This window comes from Psammomys obesus, unplaced genomic scaffold (assembly GCF_907164565.1).
Source record: "Psammomys obesus unplaced genomic scaffold, mPsaObe1.curated_primary_1811, whole genome shotgun sequence".
In the NCBI taxonomy this organism is placed as follows: Eukaryota; Metazoa; Chordata; class Mammalia; order Rodentia; family Muridae; genus Psammomys; species Psammomys obesus.
In genome coordinates this window covers 12,991,342-13,008,571 of record NW_026592666.1, presented here as the reverse complement: position 1 = coordinate 13,008,571, position 17,230 = coordinate 12,991,342, and positions in this window count along the sequence as shown.

The following is a 17,230-nucleotide window of genomic DNA, read 5'->3' as shown; positions in this document are numbered from 1 at the left end:
TGATGGTGCTTCCTTGCCCGGCTGTGCCCGGCTCTGATGGTGCTTCCATTCCCATGTTTGGGTTCTATCCTGCTCTTCCACACTTCCATGCCCGCTCTTCCTCAGTGTGCCCACATCACTGGCCCTTTCAGGAAGGCTTCCCAGGGCCCAGCAGGGCACGACCCTCCCCACCCTCCCCAGCGTCCAGCGATCGGCCAAGTCTGTCCCAACTCCGGTGACACTGGCTTTGATCCGTTTGACGTTCCCAGAAAGCATGGCAGCCTCTCTTTATGGCACCAGCTTCATAAACGGGCTGACAGGCTCCTCGACCCCGTGCCCCCAGGCTCGCAGGGCGCCACGCCACCCTGTTGGCTCTCCGAGGGATGGGGATCGGCTCAGGCTTTTAATTAACCTTGATGGCACGCATGTGACTTAGAAGATTAACGGAGAAACGGCAGAGCCGCGCACAGCAGCGGGGCAGCGTGTCGCTGCCGGCTCCACCGCGGCCCTGTGATTAAGTCACACGTGGTGCGGCAGCTAATTGCCGTGCCACCCACCAGGAACTCCAGCGCCGTCTGCAACGCCCAGGCCTTCGCCAGCCCGGGGCAGACGCTGGGCGAGGCCGCTCCCACGCAAACATCTGCTCTGTTGTTTCCAGTCAGTCACGAGAGCCCTTGTGCAAGCGAGGATGGAGGCCTACGTGAGCTGCGTGGGCCTGCCAACGCTCTGGGCAGGAGGGGGCTCCTTGACCACCTGTCTCCCCTGATGGACCAGAGTTCTGTCCTGCATTTCAGGACAATTTGAAGGCAGAATCTTCTGGGTTCCCGACCCAAATGAATCCAAGAACCAACAGAGTTTTGACATTTACACAGGTCTGTTTTTTAATTGGATTTTGTTGTTGTTGTGTTCATTCAAACACACAGGGGACAAAGTGACAAGCTGAGCTCTGACAGAGTCGCATTCACACACAGACTCACAGAGTTGCACACTGTTCACAGATGTTTCGGGGTTGCTAGCTTGGAGGCCTGGGTTCTGTTCTCGTAGGTCCTGGCCCCAGAACTTGGCTCTGTGGCCCAGAGGGTGGCTGGACCCTGGGTGGGAGTGATGGTGACGGCTTACGGTGGCAGCTGACTTCCTTCGAGCGCTTGATAATTTGCAGATGTTGGCAGTGGCCAGTGAGCTTCACCTGCCAAACCACACAGACATATCGGTTCTCCCATCTGATTCCTGGAAGTCAGTCAGCGCTGCAGTGACGTGATTCACAGTGACAAACGGGCCGTTCTCCCCGGCAGCCTGCGGGTGTTCACCAACGGCGTTGCTCCTCGGAGGGGAGGAGATTCCACCGGCTCCTGTGAGGGCTCCGTGGAGATGTCTGTCATGCTCGGGGGACAGCATGATCTTTAAAGGTCCAGTTCTGTAGAACACATCCCAAACTGCCAGAGGGCACTTGCATAGATTTCTATTTTAAAAGATTTATTTCATTATATATATTTATATATATAATATAGATAATTTCATTATATATATAATTTCATTATGTATATAATATAAAGATATAATATAAAGATATAAAATATAATATATAATATATAAAAGAATGTGTGCTTGGTGCCTGTAGGGTCAGGGAAGGGCACTGGCTCTTCTGGACCTGGAGTTTCTTCTGGTGGGTGCTAGAAACGAACCTGGGTCCTCCACAGGAGCAGACAGGGCTCTTGCTGGGCCTGCTCTCATGCCCTGACTTGCGGGTGCCTAGGGTCTGAGCCAGGACTTCCTCGTCAGGGTTGTGCCACAAGCCCTTTACACAGATACCAGCGTGAATGAGATCAACTACATCAGGCTCCTGAGGAAGCCACTTGGCTAACAGGCAGCTGTGGAGGCGCAGACCTGCGCGCGGCTAAGCCACGGCGTCTCGGTGCTCTGGAGCTGAGCGGAGTGTGTGCGGGGGTGACTTCTGAGTGGACCCACACACCAGCGCTCTGCGTGGCCCCTCCAGCGGCAGCTGTGCAACGCACAAACCACAGACGCTCTGCTCCGCCGCTTGTGGGGAGCTATTTCTTCCACAGCAAACATGAGGGTGTGTTGGTCCGAGTGAGGATGGCCCCCAGGGTCATCTGTCTGAGTGCTTGCAGCCATGGGGCTGCTTGGGAAAGACCAGGAGGTGTGGCCTCTTGGAGGAGGTGTGTCACTGGGGTGCACTTTTGGTTTAAAAAGCCTATGCCAGGACCTGGAGAGGTGGCCCAGTGGTTAAGAGCACTGACTACACTTCCAGAGGACCTGGGTTCAAGTCCCAGCACCCACATGGCAGCTCATAGCTCTCTGTAAGTCTAAGATCTGATACCCTCACATAGGTATACATGCAGGCAAAACACCAATGCACATAAAATAAAGGTAAGTAGTTTTTTTAATTTAAATAAATTTAAAAAACTTTTAAAATTTAAGAGTAATGACCAGTTTTTTAAATCAGAAAACTGAGAAAAAAAGCCTATGCCTTTCCATGTCTCTGTTTGTCTGTGTCTCTCTTTCTCTATTTCTCTCTGTGTGTCTCTGTCTCCATCTCTCTCTGTCTCTCTCTGTGTCCGTCTCTGTCTCTCTCTCTGTGTCTCTGTCTCTTTCTGTCTCTGTCTCTCCCACTCTGTCTCTGTCTCTGTGTCTCTCTCTGTGTCTCTGTATCTCTGTCTCTCTGTCTCTGTCTTTCTCTGTGTCTCTGTCTCTCTCTGTCTCTGTCTTTCCTTCTCTGTCTCTCTCTGTGTCTCTGTCTCTTTCTGTCTCTATCTCTCTGTTTCTGTCTCTCCCACTCTGTCTCTGTCTGTGTCTCTGTCTCTGTCTCTCTGTCTAGTGGTTGTTGTCTCAGTATGGAAGATCTCAGCGGTCGCCCCAGCACCAGGCCTTGCCTGTCTGCCGTGCTCATCCTAGTCCCGGATTATCTGTTAATACCGGAAGTCTCTTCACAGCAATAAAACAGTAACAGACCAGGGACTCTCGGCTTCTCGCTCAGAGCAGGGCCTTGTGCTGGTCCCCTGAGGCAGTCTGCATTGGACATTCGTGTGCAAGTGTGCCTGGTCCTGGTGAGGACTCAGCCTCAGGCACCTCTGTGCCCTTCTCCCCTCCCACGGTCTCCTGGTGGAACTGGCTCTCAATGGTGCTCGGAACTTCCACCTATGGAAGTCAAACCAGACCGAGAGTTTTGGTTCTGTCCACAGGAGCCTGCAGCCGTACAAGGGATCCATTCTGCTCTCCAGCATCTTCCATAGAGCAAGGCACCACGGAAGACCTGGTGATTTCACTGTTTCCTGCACGGGAGACGATGGTACTTGTGTTTGTTACCACGAGGAGACAGAAGGCAGCAGGAAGCTGCTCTCTCACAGTTCTGAGGCCTGGGTGCATGAAGCCAGGCGCAGCAGGCCGCAAATCTGCTGAGGTTCCCGGGGGAATTCTTCCCAGCTGAGCGTCCAAGAGCACTTGGTACACTTCCAGCTGCCTGCCCGCGTGACCCTGCCCCTTCCTGTCCTGAACGAAGTTGCAGTCATGTGTGGAGCCCACCCAGACCCTGGGGTATCACTTCTAAAGATCCTTACCTCGATCCTCCACCTAACCACAGAATCCGAATTTATTTCCAAACAAGGTCACATCCACAAGCGCTGAGGGCTGGGGTCTGAGCACGTCCACACGGCTCGGCCCACAGGAACATAGGGTCATGAAGAACCTAAAGGTCACAGCACTGAGGGCTGGGATCTGAGCACGTCCACACAGCCCTGCCCACGGGGACACGGGGTCATGAAGATAAGGGAAGAATGGGAAGATGGTTCTCGACTGACAGGCCCTGCAGCTCTGCAGAAGACCCACACAAGCTTCACAGACAACCTAATACCCGGTTCCTCTCACTGACGTCTTAAAACCTCAGGAGCCGAGGCTGTGAGGTCAGGTCTCGGCGAGGCCCCCACGGCAGCACAGCCTTGCTGGGGTCCTCGGGGTGAGGGACAGAGGCCCTACATCCTGGCCTGCTGCTGTTCCTTGCTGCGGAGCCCTCCCCAGGGCTCACGCATTGACCATGGTGGGGCAGGCACAGTGGCATGTTGTGACGTGGGCACTGTGGAGGCTTGTCTGTCACAGGGCATCACCTCACTGGGGACCAGGAGGCTCCCGGCAATGAATGAATGTTATTCACTCATTCATTGATTTGTTCATTCATTGATTTATTGAAGCACTTTACAGCCTGGTTCCAGCCCCCTCCCTTCTCTCCTCCCAGCCCCTTCACACCTCTCCCCCACCCAGCCTCGCCTTCTCCTCAGAGAAGGAGAGCACTCCCTCTGGGTGCCAACCCACCTGGCACCTTGGTTGCAGCAGGACCAAGCACGTGGTCTCCCACGGAGGCCAGACAGGCGGCCTAGCTAGGGCACAGGGACCCATCTCGTGATAGCTTTTAGGTCCTCCAGGGTGAGCAGGTCCTGTCTGCTCCGTGCTTCCTGCCTCCTCACGGCATGTCTCTTTCTCTCGTTTGCAGGCCTGTCACTGCGTTACACAAAGACCCTGCAGGAGACACCCCCAATGCCCCAAAGTGTGAGCTAAATAGACCTCTTCCTCTATAGCAAGCCCCGCCTCGTTTACTTCATCACAGCAGCAGAGCCCAGACTGGCGGCTGCTGTAGTGGTTTCTATCCGGGTTTTAAATAATTTAATGTGGGGGGACCCAGCCCTTCCAGTGTCCGCCCTGAGCAGCTGGCCCTGCAGCACGGATGGGCGGCCTGAGGTCATCACAGGGCAGTCTGCTTCACAGCTGTGCTCCAGGCCAGTGCTCCACGAATTCTTGTAGCAAAACAACAAACAAGAATCCTCATTTGATTGGACACTGTTTCTGGTGTGTGTGTGTTTGCACATGTGTATGTGTGTTCTGTGTATGTGGTGTGTGTGTGTGTGTGTTTGTGTGTGTGTGTGCGTGTGTGTGTGTTTGCCCGCGCATGCGTACATGTGGAGGTCAGAAACTGATGTTGGGTGTCTTGCTCTCCACTTTTTTTGTTTTTTTTTTTTAAGCTGAGGCTTCTCTCTGAGCGCAGAGCCTACCAGTTCTAGGTCGTCTATGTAGCCATATTGCCCAGGGGACCCGTCTGTGCCCTCTGAGTGTTGGAGGTACAGGCAGTCGGCACTCTTCCCATCTTTCATGAATGCTGGTCCTCAGCGCTTCCCACACTGAACCAGTTCCCAAGACGAGGCACCTTTCTGGTAAAAATTTCATGGAAAAAAACAGCAAATAAGATTTTCAAAACAGAAGCACATTCTAGTCAATGCCGAAGAGCCACCGCATGGAGGCGAATCTCAGCGCCTTACGGGGTTATCTTTGGAACTTGACCTCCAGGCTCAGAACAGCAAGAGTCGTGCTCCATCCAGGGCTCTTTCTGAGGCAGGAAAACTGGCTGGCTTCCTCCAGACAGCCCTGCAATGGCTCGGATGCTGAAAGGGCTTGTGCCCTCATTTTGCAGTGCCCTACAGTGAGGCTCCCCCTGCACTCACAAACAGGAGCAGGAACTCACCTGCATCTGCCCTTCCTGAGCTGCTGTTCCTCTCGTTCTTCAATCCTTTTCCGTATTCTTTTCTCTTCACCCCCTCCTGCTGATCTTTTCCTTGCTTTTATCTTTAATTATCTCTGTGTGTGTGGTTATGTGTACATAAGTACACTGCCCACAGAGGCCAGAAGAGGGTGCTGGATCCCCGGAGCTAGAGTCTCCTCGTGTGGTAGCTGTGAGCTGCCTCGTGTGGGTGCTGGGATCTGAATTTGAGTGCCCCGGGAGAGCAGGACGTGCTCGTCGACAGGGCACCACGTCACCAGCCCCCAAAGGTCTGTGTCTCATGATGTCACTCATGAAGAAGAATGCCAAGTGGTGGCTGGTGCTTCAAGTCTCAACAAATCTGGGCAGGCATGCGAAGGTGTGAAGAAGGGGTGGGAACTTTGGGTAGGTGCGTTTGGTTCCTGATGGGACACTTAGGAAGAGCGAGGCGTGGAGAGATTGCAGCACAGTGGGGCTGGCGTTTGCTGCAGGCATCATCCATTGAAAGGAAACATGATGCTACTTCTGCCTGGGGCTGCTTAGCCCCCGCTGGAGGGGCTGGACTGGATGGGTACCACTGATCTCTGCAGGCAGGGCTATCGGATCCATGGACACGTCGGAAGAGCTTGGTTGCCATCTCATGGCTGTGCTGTCTGAATGGGAACCTCAGAGCCTATGTGCTCATGCTGACAGCTGGGGAAAACGAGGAAGTGTGCATCCTTGCTCACGGGCAGGCACACGGGTCACATGATGGAAGGCAGCTGATGTCCACTCCCAGCTGTTTCCCTGGAGCTGCTCAGAGTGTCACAAGGGAGCCCCGGGTGTCACCTGTTCCTCTCTGTGCCTCGGGGGTCATCTCTGCATCTCGGGAGGGTTTTCCCACAGAGAAGTCGTGTGTTTGAAGCATGGTTGTAGCGCAGACACACTCTAACCTAATGGCACTGTCCCAGCTGTCCTGGGAAGGCGTGCCAGCGTGCTTTCTGTCTTTACCACATCAGTGGAGACTGGGTGGCTTATTTAACTCAACCGAAGTCCAGATGTGGCAACCTCTGGAGAGGACCTCGTGCTCCCTTGTGCCACAGCGGAAAAGTGGAAGGGAAAGGTGGCAGCTGCACAAGACCCGGGATCTGGGTTTGCTCCGCCTCTCCCAGCTCTTCCCAGAAGGAGCCAGCTCCAGCCAGACAGCTGTGGCCCTTACAGGCCTTAGCTCTGATACTGGCACACCAGCAGCCACATTTCAACTTGAGCTGGTTGTGGCCGTGCCCACCTGAGATCTCAGCCATGAGGAGCTGGATGCCAGCCAACGTTACGCAGAGATAGCTTGTTTCAAACAACAATGAAACCCAATAAAGGTTCAAAGTTTCCATAGGCGCTCTTGGGGGCCTGAGGAACCAGCCACATTCAGACTACCGCATAAGCAATGGGGACCTCAGTGTCTGGGCCCCCCCCCCGAAAGGCCTGTTGCTTCAGTTCACTGGAGAGGGCAGCTCTGGAGCCTGCCTGTGGGGTTGCATCAGCTTTCTGATGGTTGTGAGGACACACTGGGCCAGTCAGCTCACTGCTGGGGCAGAGCCCGGCAGGGACCAGGTTTTCCTGTTCTTAGTTAGCACTAAAAACATCCCCGCCACCCCTCTAGGCCTGAGAGGCTCCTGGGAGGAGGAGGCAACGGGGGAACCGAGGTGAGATTTGTTGAGATGTCAACAAATGCCCTGTGGGTGAAGCACGCCTTGAGCCTGTGGGGTTACCTGGCCAGAGCTACAAACAGAGCCCAGGGATGGAGAAGCGATTTCCTGGTTTCCTGGGTGGTCAAACCCCCTGGGAGCCTCAGAGCTGCCATCCCTTTCCCATATGATGCTTGCTTTGATCAGGGTACCTGATATATGTGGGCACGGACAGAGGTACCTTCCGTGCCCTTGGGCAGGCCTGTGTGTCCTTTCCCAAGTACCTTCTGTCAGGCTCCCTTCCTGCTCTGCTTTGTTTGGCTTCCAGTATGTTTGTCAGGAGCTGAGACTGTCTGTCACTAAGGCAGTCAAAGCAGTGGCAACATCCAGGGGGAGGTGGCTATGTCCCCTTGGTCATCTTGACAGCTAGAACAGCTGTGGGTCATGTGACCTGTGGATCACAACCCCTTTGGGGGTTCAACAACGGGTTCACATATCAGATATCCTGCAAATCAGATGTTTACATTATGAGTCGTAACAGTAGCACAGTTATAATTATGGGGTAGCAACAAACATAATTTAATGTTGGGGTCACCACAGCATGAGGAGCTGTGCTAAAGGGTCGGGCGTCCGGAAGGTTGAGGACCCCATGCTAACCATTGCACACGGTCCCACTCCCTGGTGACTAAGCACTGCATTCTCGTTCAGTAGCCTCTGAAGCCTCGCCTCCCTCGAGACACGTGGGATTCCTTTGCAGGCACCAAAGGCAGGTAACGAGGCTGCTCCCTAGATGTTATGGCTGCTTTGTCACTCGGGGTGGGTGGCAGCTGGGCTGGTTTCGGTTTCTGAGCAGTCGGAGTGTGGCTTTGGTTTAAGGTCAGCCCCTGTGGGAAGTGAACGCCTGTGCTGGGAGTGGGAAGGGGCGCCCTGGCCCAGGGTGGTCTCCACCTGCTGAGGTGGGTCACATGTTCTGTCCTGCTGAGCTCGCCGTGTCACCTCTGACTACCCTGGCGAAATCTCACCCCTTCTCTGAGCCTCCTACCCTGAGCCTCTGGTGAGGCGTTACTGAAAAGGTGCCCTTTTGCTTGAGAGCCTTTTAGCCACGGTGGTGTGCAAGAGCCCTTCCTCCCCATCAGGCTGAGACGCCTCCACCTCCTTCATGCTTTCCTGATGACACTCTTGGGTTTGCTTCTGTTTGGTTTTGAAACAGAATCTCATATACCCCAGGTTGAGCGCCAACTTCTCATGTGGCCAGGAACGACCTTGAATTTCTGCTTCTTTCTCCTCTGCCTCTCAAGTGCTAGGGTCACAGGGTTGCACTGCCGTATCAGCTTTACCTGGTGCAGTCTCCCCACGGGCTGGTTCCTGGGCTTCCCTGCCCACCACCTTGCTTTCAGGCTGGGGCTTCTCCCACCTCGCTTGTGAGGCAGACTCTGCTGGGCTCCCTTGTCTCCACAAGGGCATCTGAGTCTGACTATGAGCTGTGCGGACACCCATTGTAAGAACTTGCCTGTTTGTCAAGACTAGGCCGCAGAGCTGGGTACAAACTGTGGCAGAACAGGGCTGGCTGGGCGGGCTCAAACGGGTCTGCACAGACACAGTCAGACACTTCTCTGTGTAAGCTGCCTTCTCACCAGGAGACAGTGTGACACCATTTGCAAAAGCTGACTTAGATGCCCCCCACACACCTGAGAGAACTAGACCCTCACAGCAGCTCATGCTCAGCTGCAGCCAGAAAAGCACAAGATTTGTTTCCACAGAGACAAGGCCAGTGTCTAGCCCAGGGTCTCCTGCTGCCCCAATCTATTAGGTACCCCAATGCTTAAAAAGCCGTTTGCCCCACCAAATGGTTTTCCTGTTACCAGCAAACGTGGTAGAAAAAGATCTCAGAAGTCACCCTCTGTACGTCATAGAAATAGTACATTGCTCAAGTCTGGGATTCCCCTTGGCTACCCACTGGACTTGCCTGGTTCAGACCCAAGTCTGATATCACATGTTGGGGACAGGTGACTCCATAAGCTGCCAGGCCTTGGCATTCAGGTTGTGATTTCACCACACAGCTAGGCCGATGCCTCCTTTGCTTTGGGAGACAACTGGCTCTGAGCTCCTGGAACCCAGGCTCAGGGCCCGTCCTGTTACTCCACAAGCCCAGCCTGACCAGCCTGCTACATCCCTACCCACTCTCACAGGCCCATTAGCCTTGTGCTAAGCATTTTCTCTCCCCTTCTTTCTCTGGGTGGAAGAAGTGTGTGGGAGGGGCTGCTAGAGGGGGAATCAGGGGGAAAGGTCAGCTGACAGGACCTAGTGTGACAGGGACAGTGGTGGCTCCTATAACTACCGTTTCCAAACTGAAGGAGGTAGGTCTACCCCAGGCCAGGGGCCAGTTGGGCATCTCTCTAAGCTCTGGTTGCCTGCTCTAGCTTGCTTTGCTTTTAGAAGCAGACTGAATGCCAAAAAAGATTTCACGGAGAGCTCCTTGCAAACCGGTAGACAGACCCAGCTGTGGGTGGCACTAAATGGAGGTGGAATGACATCAGAAACCCTGTGTCACGTGGACTTCACCATCCAGCCGTCTGTCAAGGATGGCCTCTTCATGCTTGAGAATTCTTCCTCTTCAGGCTCAAGGACAACACTTCTGCCCCCTCCGGGTTCCTGTCACCTTTTAGAGAGACAGAGGGGTTGGATCTAGATTTCAGAGCTGCCTCCCAGCTTTGCACTCTGTGATTTCAGGACTCCTTAAGAATGCTTGGCCTGCTGGCATTGGTTGGCTGCTTTATTAAGAACAAAGCAAGCCAGACAGCCTAAACACGAAATGCAACCCCAGCAGTGAGTGACGTGGGCTTTGAGGAAAGCATTAAGCAAGAATGGTTATGTCTCCTGTTGGGCCCGCTTGCTCTGCCGGGGCCAGGTAACCGGAATCAGATGTCTAAACTTGACACACACCTGCAGACACACCGACAGATTTAATGTGCCAAGCACCATAGTTCAAGCTGTTTGAAAGCGCTCCCACAAGCCGCTCTGGTAATCTGAGTCTTTGTTTTCCCCAACAAAATTGCCTCACTAAAGCTTGCTTCAGCATCTCGGCCTGTGCAGAGGGCTTTTCTTTGGGAAGTGCTTGCTTCTGTGGTTTCCACGCCATCCCTTAGGAGGCCCTGGCAGCTACGTTAGCTGGGTTGTGTGTTCAAGCGCATCTTGAGTCTCTCGCTGCAGCGGATAATGTGCTAGCTGGAGGGGGTTCAACTAGGCGAGGCACTGGGTGGGATGGGGGAGACCCAGACAGGAAAAGGCTTTCTGTGTAGAGGCAGGCACAGCCTCCAAACCCTGGATTCCCAGCACCTGGGAAATGGAGACAGGAGGACCCTGGGATTTTCTGATCAGCCACGCATCCTAACAGGTGATCCCCAGGCTAAGAGAGACTTTGTAGCAACAAGTGAAGTGGAAAAGTGGGGGGGGGGGGCGGCCTATGCTGCCTGCGCTTACATGCTCACATGAGAAAGTGCGTGCTAAACACACACAGACACACACACAGGAACAGAGAGGGAGGGAGGGAGGGAGGGAGGGAGGGGAGGACTTTCAGCCATCAAGTGAGACTGCGTGGTTCTAGGTGGCTTGACTGACTCAAGGCGGGAGGTTGGCTCATCTGTGCACACCCGGCCCCCAAGGCTGCCTGGCTCCTGGCTGGTGGACTGTAGCTGTGAACTCCCACTGCTTCTTCCCACTTGGGGCAGTTGCAATATTAGTCTAGTATGACTGACACAATACAGCAAAGACCCCCCCCCTTCCTTTCTCCATCAGGCCCTGTCATGATTGGCGGCTCCCGGCTCTACCTGTGGCTGGCCCTGACCTCGTGTGCGGAGGCCACACCGTGGCCTTGGCTCTGAGGCTTGCCTCTGCAGACATCTGCTGGCTGGCTCACTGTGTGTCAGCATCACAGACTCAGCTCCCTTAATCCTAGCTAAGCTCAACACAGTCCTTGGGGCACTGGAATCCAAGCCCCCTGATTCCTGCCTTATCTGAGTGGGAGGCATTTAGGGACCATTTTGACACTTCTGTGACCTCTGCTTCTTACTGTGTTTGTCCAAACACAAGGCTCCAGATCCATGTGTCAAAACCCCACTCCTGTGAGACACTGGGAACACTGGAGCGGGCTAACAGCCCGGGAGCTCAGCGTTTCTGCTGCAGTAGCTGGTTTCCGGGCCTGGAGTAGTCCCTCCCGGCTGGCTTGCTCACCTCCCATCTCCCTTCGTGGGTTTCAGCTGTCCTCCCTGTTGTTTTTCTTGTTCTCTACTCTGCTCTTTCTCCCCTTCCACAATTCCTAAGGAAACTCCCAGCGGCGTAATCTAGCTGCTTCTTTACGCCGAGCTGTCTTTTTGGGATCTTAGCTTCTGCCTAAGTGCTCGAAGGAAGGTTTTCTACTACCTTTGGCCACGACCTGAACATACAGGCCAGTGATGTCAACTAACAGATTTTTGGAAATTCACACAATATGGCTTCTTGTCTGCCTGGGACCTGAGAGTCATAGACATTTATCAACCATTATTTGTTAATCACGTGCTCTTGGGCCTGGGTAGATGGCCAGGTTCACACTCATTGTATGTAAGGTATCTCCCCAGAGAGACAGAATTCTGAACAGTGCTCTGGGCCAGCCTGTCAAATGAACTGTCTCTAGCAGATGATTGGATCAAGCCCCTCAGAAGCTTTGACTAGGGTTTCAGGAAAACTTTTAAGAAAGGGAATGGCTGTTAGCTAGATCTCAAGATGTCAGAACCAAAGCACCAGGGGAGAGAATTCTAGAGAGCAGGGGTCTTTGAGACAGACATTGGTGTAGGTAGACACTGAAAGGTGGTCTGGATTTGGGGAGTAAAAAGAGTGGAGAAGTCTCCCGTTTCCTCATGGTTGTGTGTGCCCATCCATGTGGGTGTGTGTTTGTGCGAGTACATAGTGTGCAAGCACTTATGAAAGCAGAGGCCGGCATCAGGCGTCATTCCTCAGGCAGCAAACGCTCTCTGTCTGTCTGTCTGTCTATTTGTCTGTCTCTGTCTGTCTGTCTCTCTCCTACAGCTTGCGGCATAGGCTGCACTTCCTGGCCGGCAGCCCAGGGACCTGCCTGGCTTCTCCTTCCCAGTGCTGGGGAACAAGTGGGTAGGCACGGCCCTGCTTTTCTAACACTTGGGGTCCAGAGTTCGCACTCAGGTCCTCCTTCACGAGGTAAGCCCTTTACTGACTCAGGTGTCTCCCTAGCCTGATGCTCTCAGTTTCCATAGGTGTCTAAGGAGCTTGGGAAGTCCCAGCCACACAACACCCTGAAGATTAGTGTCTTTAGCTACTCCAAGGACAGAGGTCACAGGGCAAAACAAAAGTCAGATAGAAAGTCAAAGAGAAATACAAATAATGCGAGCAGAAACCCTAGACCGGTGATCTCCATGGTAACCGTCACTGGGTTTCGTTGACCCGGCACAGAGTGCTTGGCTTTGAACAAAAAGTACAAGGTACGCCAGGAGCTAGAGCAAGCATGGCAGTGATTTGGATGCAGCTCCGCTGAGCAGAGGGAAAGGAGGCCGGTCTCAGCCTGGCAGCTGGGAGAAGGCGGAGCCCAGCTCTCTGGCATCTGGGAGTTCGCTCTCCTGGCTCCTGCTCAGTCCTCACCTTTCCTGAGGCTGCTCACGCCAGGCTCCTCCAGGGCCCCGTTCATGAGAACGACCCCCACGTGGATGTAGCTCAGGCCTGTGGGGCCGTGCTACAGCTGAAATCTGGCTTCTAGGATCGAGGGTGGGCGGGAGAGGTGACCATAGCTCAGGCAATGCTGTATTCCTTTAGCGGAACGATGTCAGCCATCATTGTGTCCACTTCCTTCCTTCATCCCGTCCTTCAGCACTGACCTCTATTTCGAGCTGACTCAGTCACCTAGTCTCTTAGCAGCTGTGATGCGCGTGGCCACCATCACAGACAATGGTAGGAAGCTAGTATGGAGCTCCAGTGGGAAAGCGGTATGGGGGTATGCGGGTTTCCCTTGCCGAGGTTCGTTACCAGCGACTCCTTTTTAATTCTTGCACCTCTCAGTGGGAATGCCCCAGCCCAGATGTAGTGTGTTTGTTGAAGGCTGAGCCATCCCTGTTGACGTGAGGAGGTCCAGGCTGGCGCCATGACCAAGTCTACCCAGTGCAGGTGCCAGTCTCAAGTTCCAAAGGGAGCTCTACCTGGTTTCCCCAGAGTGGCAGAGGGCGCCGTGGCCCCCGTCTCGGTGGAGAAGGTGCTGGTCTGAGGCTTACATCACGCCTACCACCTCGCACATGTCGCAAGCCTTGCTCCTCAGTCAGGAGGAGTACGGACCGCGGCTTCAGCCCCATAAAGCCTGGTAGAGTGAGATAATGCCAGGCTTCCTGTTTTGCTAGGCAGTTGGGGGCACTTAGGCACCAGCTCTGTGTTTTTATTTCCTGCTAATGATGTCATGCTTGTGTGCGTCTCTGTAAATGGAAAAGGGAAGCCCAGGGCTAGGGCTGGCCTCACTTGCCTGATATTCGTCCTCCTGTGGCTTCCTCTGGCTTCTGTGAGGCCGGCTCTCTCCTCTCTGCTTGCCCCAGGCCTAAGGCTGCTTAACCGCAACAATTAGAAGGCTGGCTTTATGGGGAATCTCAGACGCTAACTCACTTCGGCTAGTTGGAGTGGAATGGAGCGGCAGCCGGCTCTTGAACACGTTAGAACCCTGTCAGCTACTGTGGCCTTCATTCCTTTACGGAACAAACTAAATGTCTAGGCGCGAGAGGGAGTGCCTATAATTGTAGCTCTTTGGGAGGCTGAGGGGAGAGGATCCATTGAGCTAGCCTGGGCAACACAGTGAGGTTCTCTTTTTTAAAAAAAATGCATCAACCTAGAAGAGGGGTGCCCAGCTTTCATGGTTGACCTTTGGTGCTGGAAAAGCTCTTGAGGTAAGGCTGGCCCTGGGTCACGTAAGATGTTCAGCAGACATAGGCCATCACCCTCCAGAGGCCACTACCTCTGCCTGTGGCTGAGAAGAGTCTAGCCTGGAGTAGGGAGGAGAGGGGCCGGCTAGAGCTCTTCCTTTGCTCGCCCCAAGTTAAGACTCCCTCAGGCGTGTTTGCTCCAGTCTCCCTTCCCCCAGCTCCAGGTGGAGTCAAAGGGGCTCTCCTTGCGACTGGCTTGCAGAGCTTGAAGACGGGTGTTGTTGTCAGACAAGAAAGGCTGAAATTGCGAAGCGAGTGGGTCAGGGCGCTGTCTCAGCCTTACGCACACAGCAAGACTCTTTCATCCGTAGCTTTACATGGTGGAGAAAATCCTCTTGAAACCTCATGTTATCTCCGGGAGGCAGGAATGAAGGTGGCGCTGTGCTAGAAGGTCACAAAGGTCAGAGCCCCTCACTTCCATGGGTTGTGCTGACTTCCCTCAATGTTCCAGAGTTCTAGGGCCTGACAGCTGCCAGGGACACCATGAAAGCCACCCTTTTCCCAGCCTCAGCTTCCACATTCCTAAAAACGAGGGTATAACAACCCCGTACGTTCCTGTCCCTGTACAAATTAAAAGGCTCGCAGTTGCCATGGTAACCACCCTAACTGAAGTGCTGTCACTGTTACTGACAGCATCGTCAGTGTGGAGAGGTTCCACACTCATGTGCCGCCGTGAGCCCAGAGCTGCAGCCAGAGCTGGAATTCTAGAACGGTCTTTCATGCCTTTGACGGTGGTGAGAATTGCCCCTGACTGGGAGAAAGGAATTGTTAGTGTTTGGTTCAAAACCGCTCACCGGATGGCTTACGGACGAGGCCTCTTACTGGTTATCTGCCACCAAGGACCAAGCGCGCTTTCCCACGGAGGCCAGACAGGGCGGCCCAGCTAGGGTGAGGGACCCAGGCCTGGACCCTGCGCTTTTGCAGCAGAGGTACAGCGTGGCCGTCATGCGGCCCCTAACGATGGGAGCAGGGGCTGTCTCTGACTCTGGTGTCGACACTCCAGGACTGGTCGGGACTGGTCAGGACTCGCTGCAGTAAAAACCCTGCCATCTCGGAGGTGTGGAGAGAAAGGCCTCCGCTACAGGCCAGCAGGGCAGAACTCTGCTCCTTGTGACCGCGCAGGGCCCTGGTGTCACTCCTGGGCATTTGCTGGGTGCCAGGGCACGGCGAGGGATGGGAACTAGGGCACTCCTGTGGTCTCCTTTCACTGCCTCTGCCAAGAAACACCTCCTCACATCTGTTTGTCACTTGGCTGGGAACTGAGGCCCCATCTACCCAGAAAGGAAGGGTGTGACCCAGGGTGTCTGATCTCTGCCCTGGGGTCAGACCACAGGCAGGCCAGAGGCCATGTGGCCAGGGGCTCCTCATGGAGCAAAAGCAGATGTGTGTTTTCCCAAGGGGCCATGTGAGCCATACGGTCCTGACTAATGTCCCAACTCCTAGACTCTGGGGTGATGCCATGGGCTTTGGAACAAATGGTGGCAGCTGTGTTCCCATGAGCTAGAAGTGACTGCAGCCAGTGGGCCAGAGAACCCCTTGGAAATCCCCACTGTTTTTTTTTAATTAAATTAATTTATTTATTCATTTTACATTGAGATCGCAGCCCCCACCCTCCCCTCCTCCGGGTCCTACCTTCCTACCCTCTTCTCCCTTTCTCCCTTCCCCTTCTCCTCAGAAAAGGGAGCCCCCCACAACAAGCCCTGGCACATCAAGTCACATCAGGACTAAGCACATCCTCTTCCACTGAGGCCAGACAAGGCAGCCCAGCTAGGGGAAAATGATCTAAAATCAGGCAACAGAGTCCAGGTCAGACACAGCCCCAGCTCTGATTGCTAGGGACCCACATGGAGACCAAGCTGCCCATCAGCTGCATATGTGTCAGAGGCCTAGGTCCAGTCCATGCGTGCTCTTTGGTTGGTACTTCATATCCCCTACGCGCATCAGATGTGGTCAGGCAGAGGGTGGGAGGCAAGAAGGCTGGGAGAGAGAAAGGAAACTGAGGGGAGAGGGCATCTCTGAGACAAGCTGGAGACAGGGTGGGCTCCTGGGAGGATGTGGGAGTGAATCTAGCTGAGACTCCTAGCTGTGGGGGACATGGAGACTGAAGAGGCCTCATCCTAGCCAGGCAGGACCAGTGGAGGGAGGGGACATCAACCTCTGGCCCCGAATTTACTTTGCCTACAAAACATGCAGGGATAAAGATGGAGCAGAGGTTGAGGGAATGGTGCCTGGCCCGGTCTGAAAGCCATCCTATGGGAGAAAGCCAACCCCTGACACTATTAATGTTGCTCTGCTGTGCTTGCAGACAGGAGCCCAGCATAACTGTCCTCTGAGAGGCTCCACCCCAGGGGTTGAATGTTGAGACCCACAGCCAAACATTAGGCGGAGCTTGGGGAGTCTTGAAGAAGAGTCAGGGAAGGATAGAAGTTCCCAGAGGAGACAAGAACTCCCCAAGAAGCCCAACAGAGTAAACTAAACTTGGGCCCAAAGGGGCTCACGGAGACTGAAACCCAATGTTGTTTCTAGTGAAAGCATCCCATTTTGAGGAATGTTCTTCAGTGTGCAAGATGAAAAGGGTGGCAACAGGAAGGGCAATGTTCTGCAAATGAACACTGTCAAAGTCACAGCTCTGTCTACCCAGTTTCTGTTAGTCCCACAGAAGCTACTTAAAATGCCAAGGACGTGGTGGGGGGAAGAAGTGGAGAGGAAGAGAAAGAAGAGAAACAAGGATGGGGGGGGTGACAAAAAGAGGAGGAGGAATAAGAAGAAGAGGAGGAGGAGGAAGAGGAGTAAAAGAGGAGATAGAAAAAGAGAAAGAGGAGGAGGAGGAAGAAGAGGAGAAGGAAGAGGAGAAAGGAGGAAGAGGAGGAAGAAGAGGAATAGGAAGAGGATAAAGAGGAGGAGGAAGGTGAAAGTCTTAGTCTGGGATCTGCAAGTTTCTTGTTTGAAATGGTGGATGTGATATTTAAAAGTAGGAAGAAAAACTTGGTGCCTGAAGCATAATTCTTTAACAGAGTTTACGAGGCCCGTCTTCTCAAATGCTTGACGCACTCTAAAAATACCTTCGGAAGCTTCTTTAGGGAGAAGCT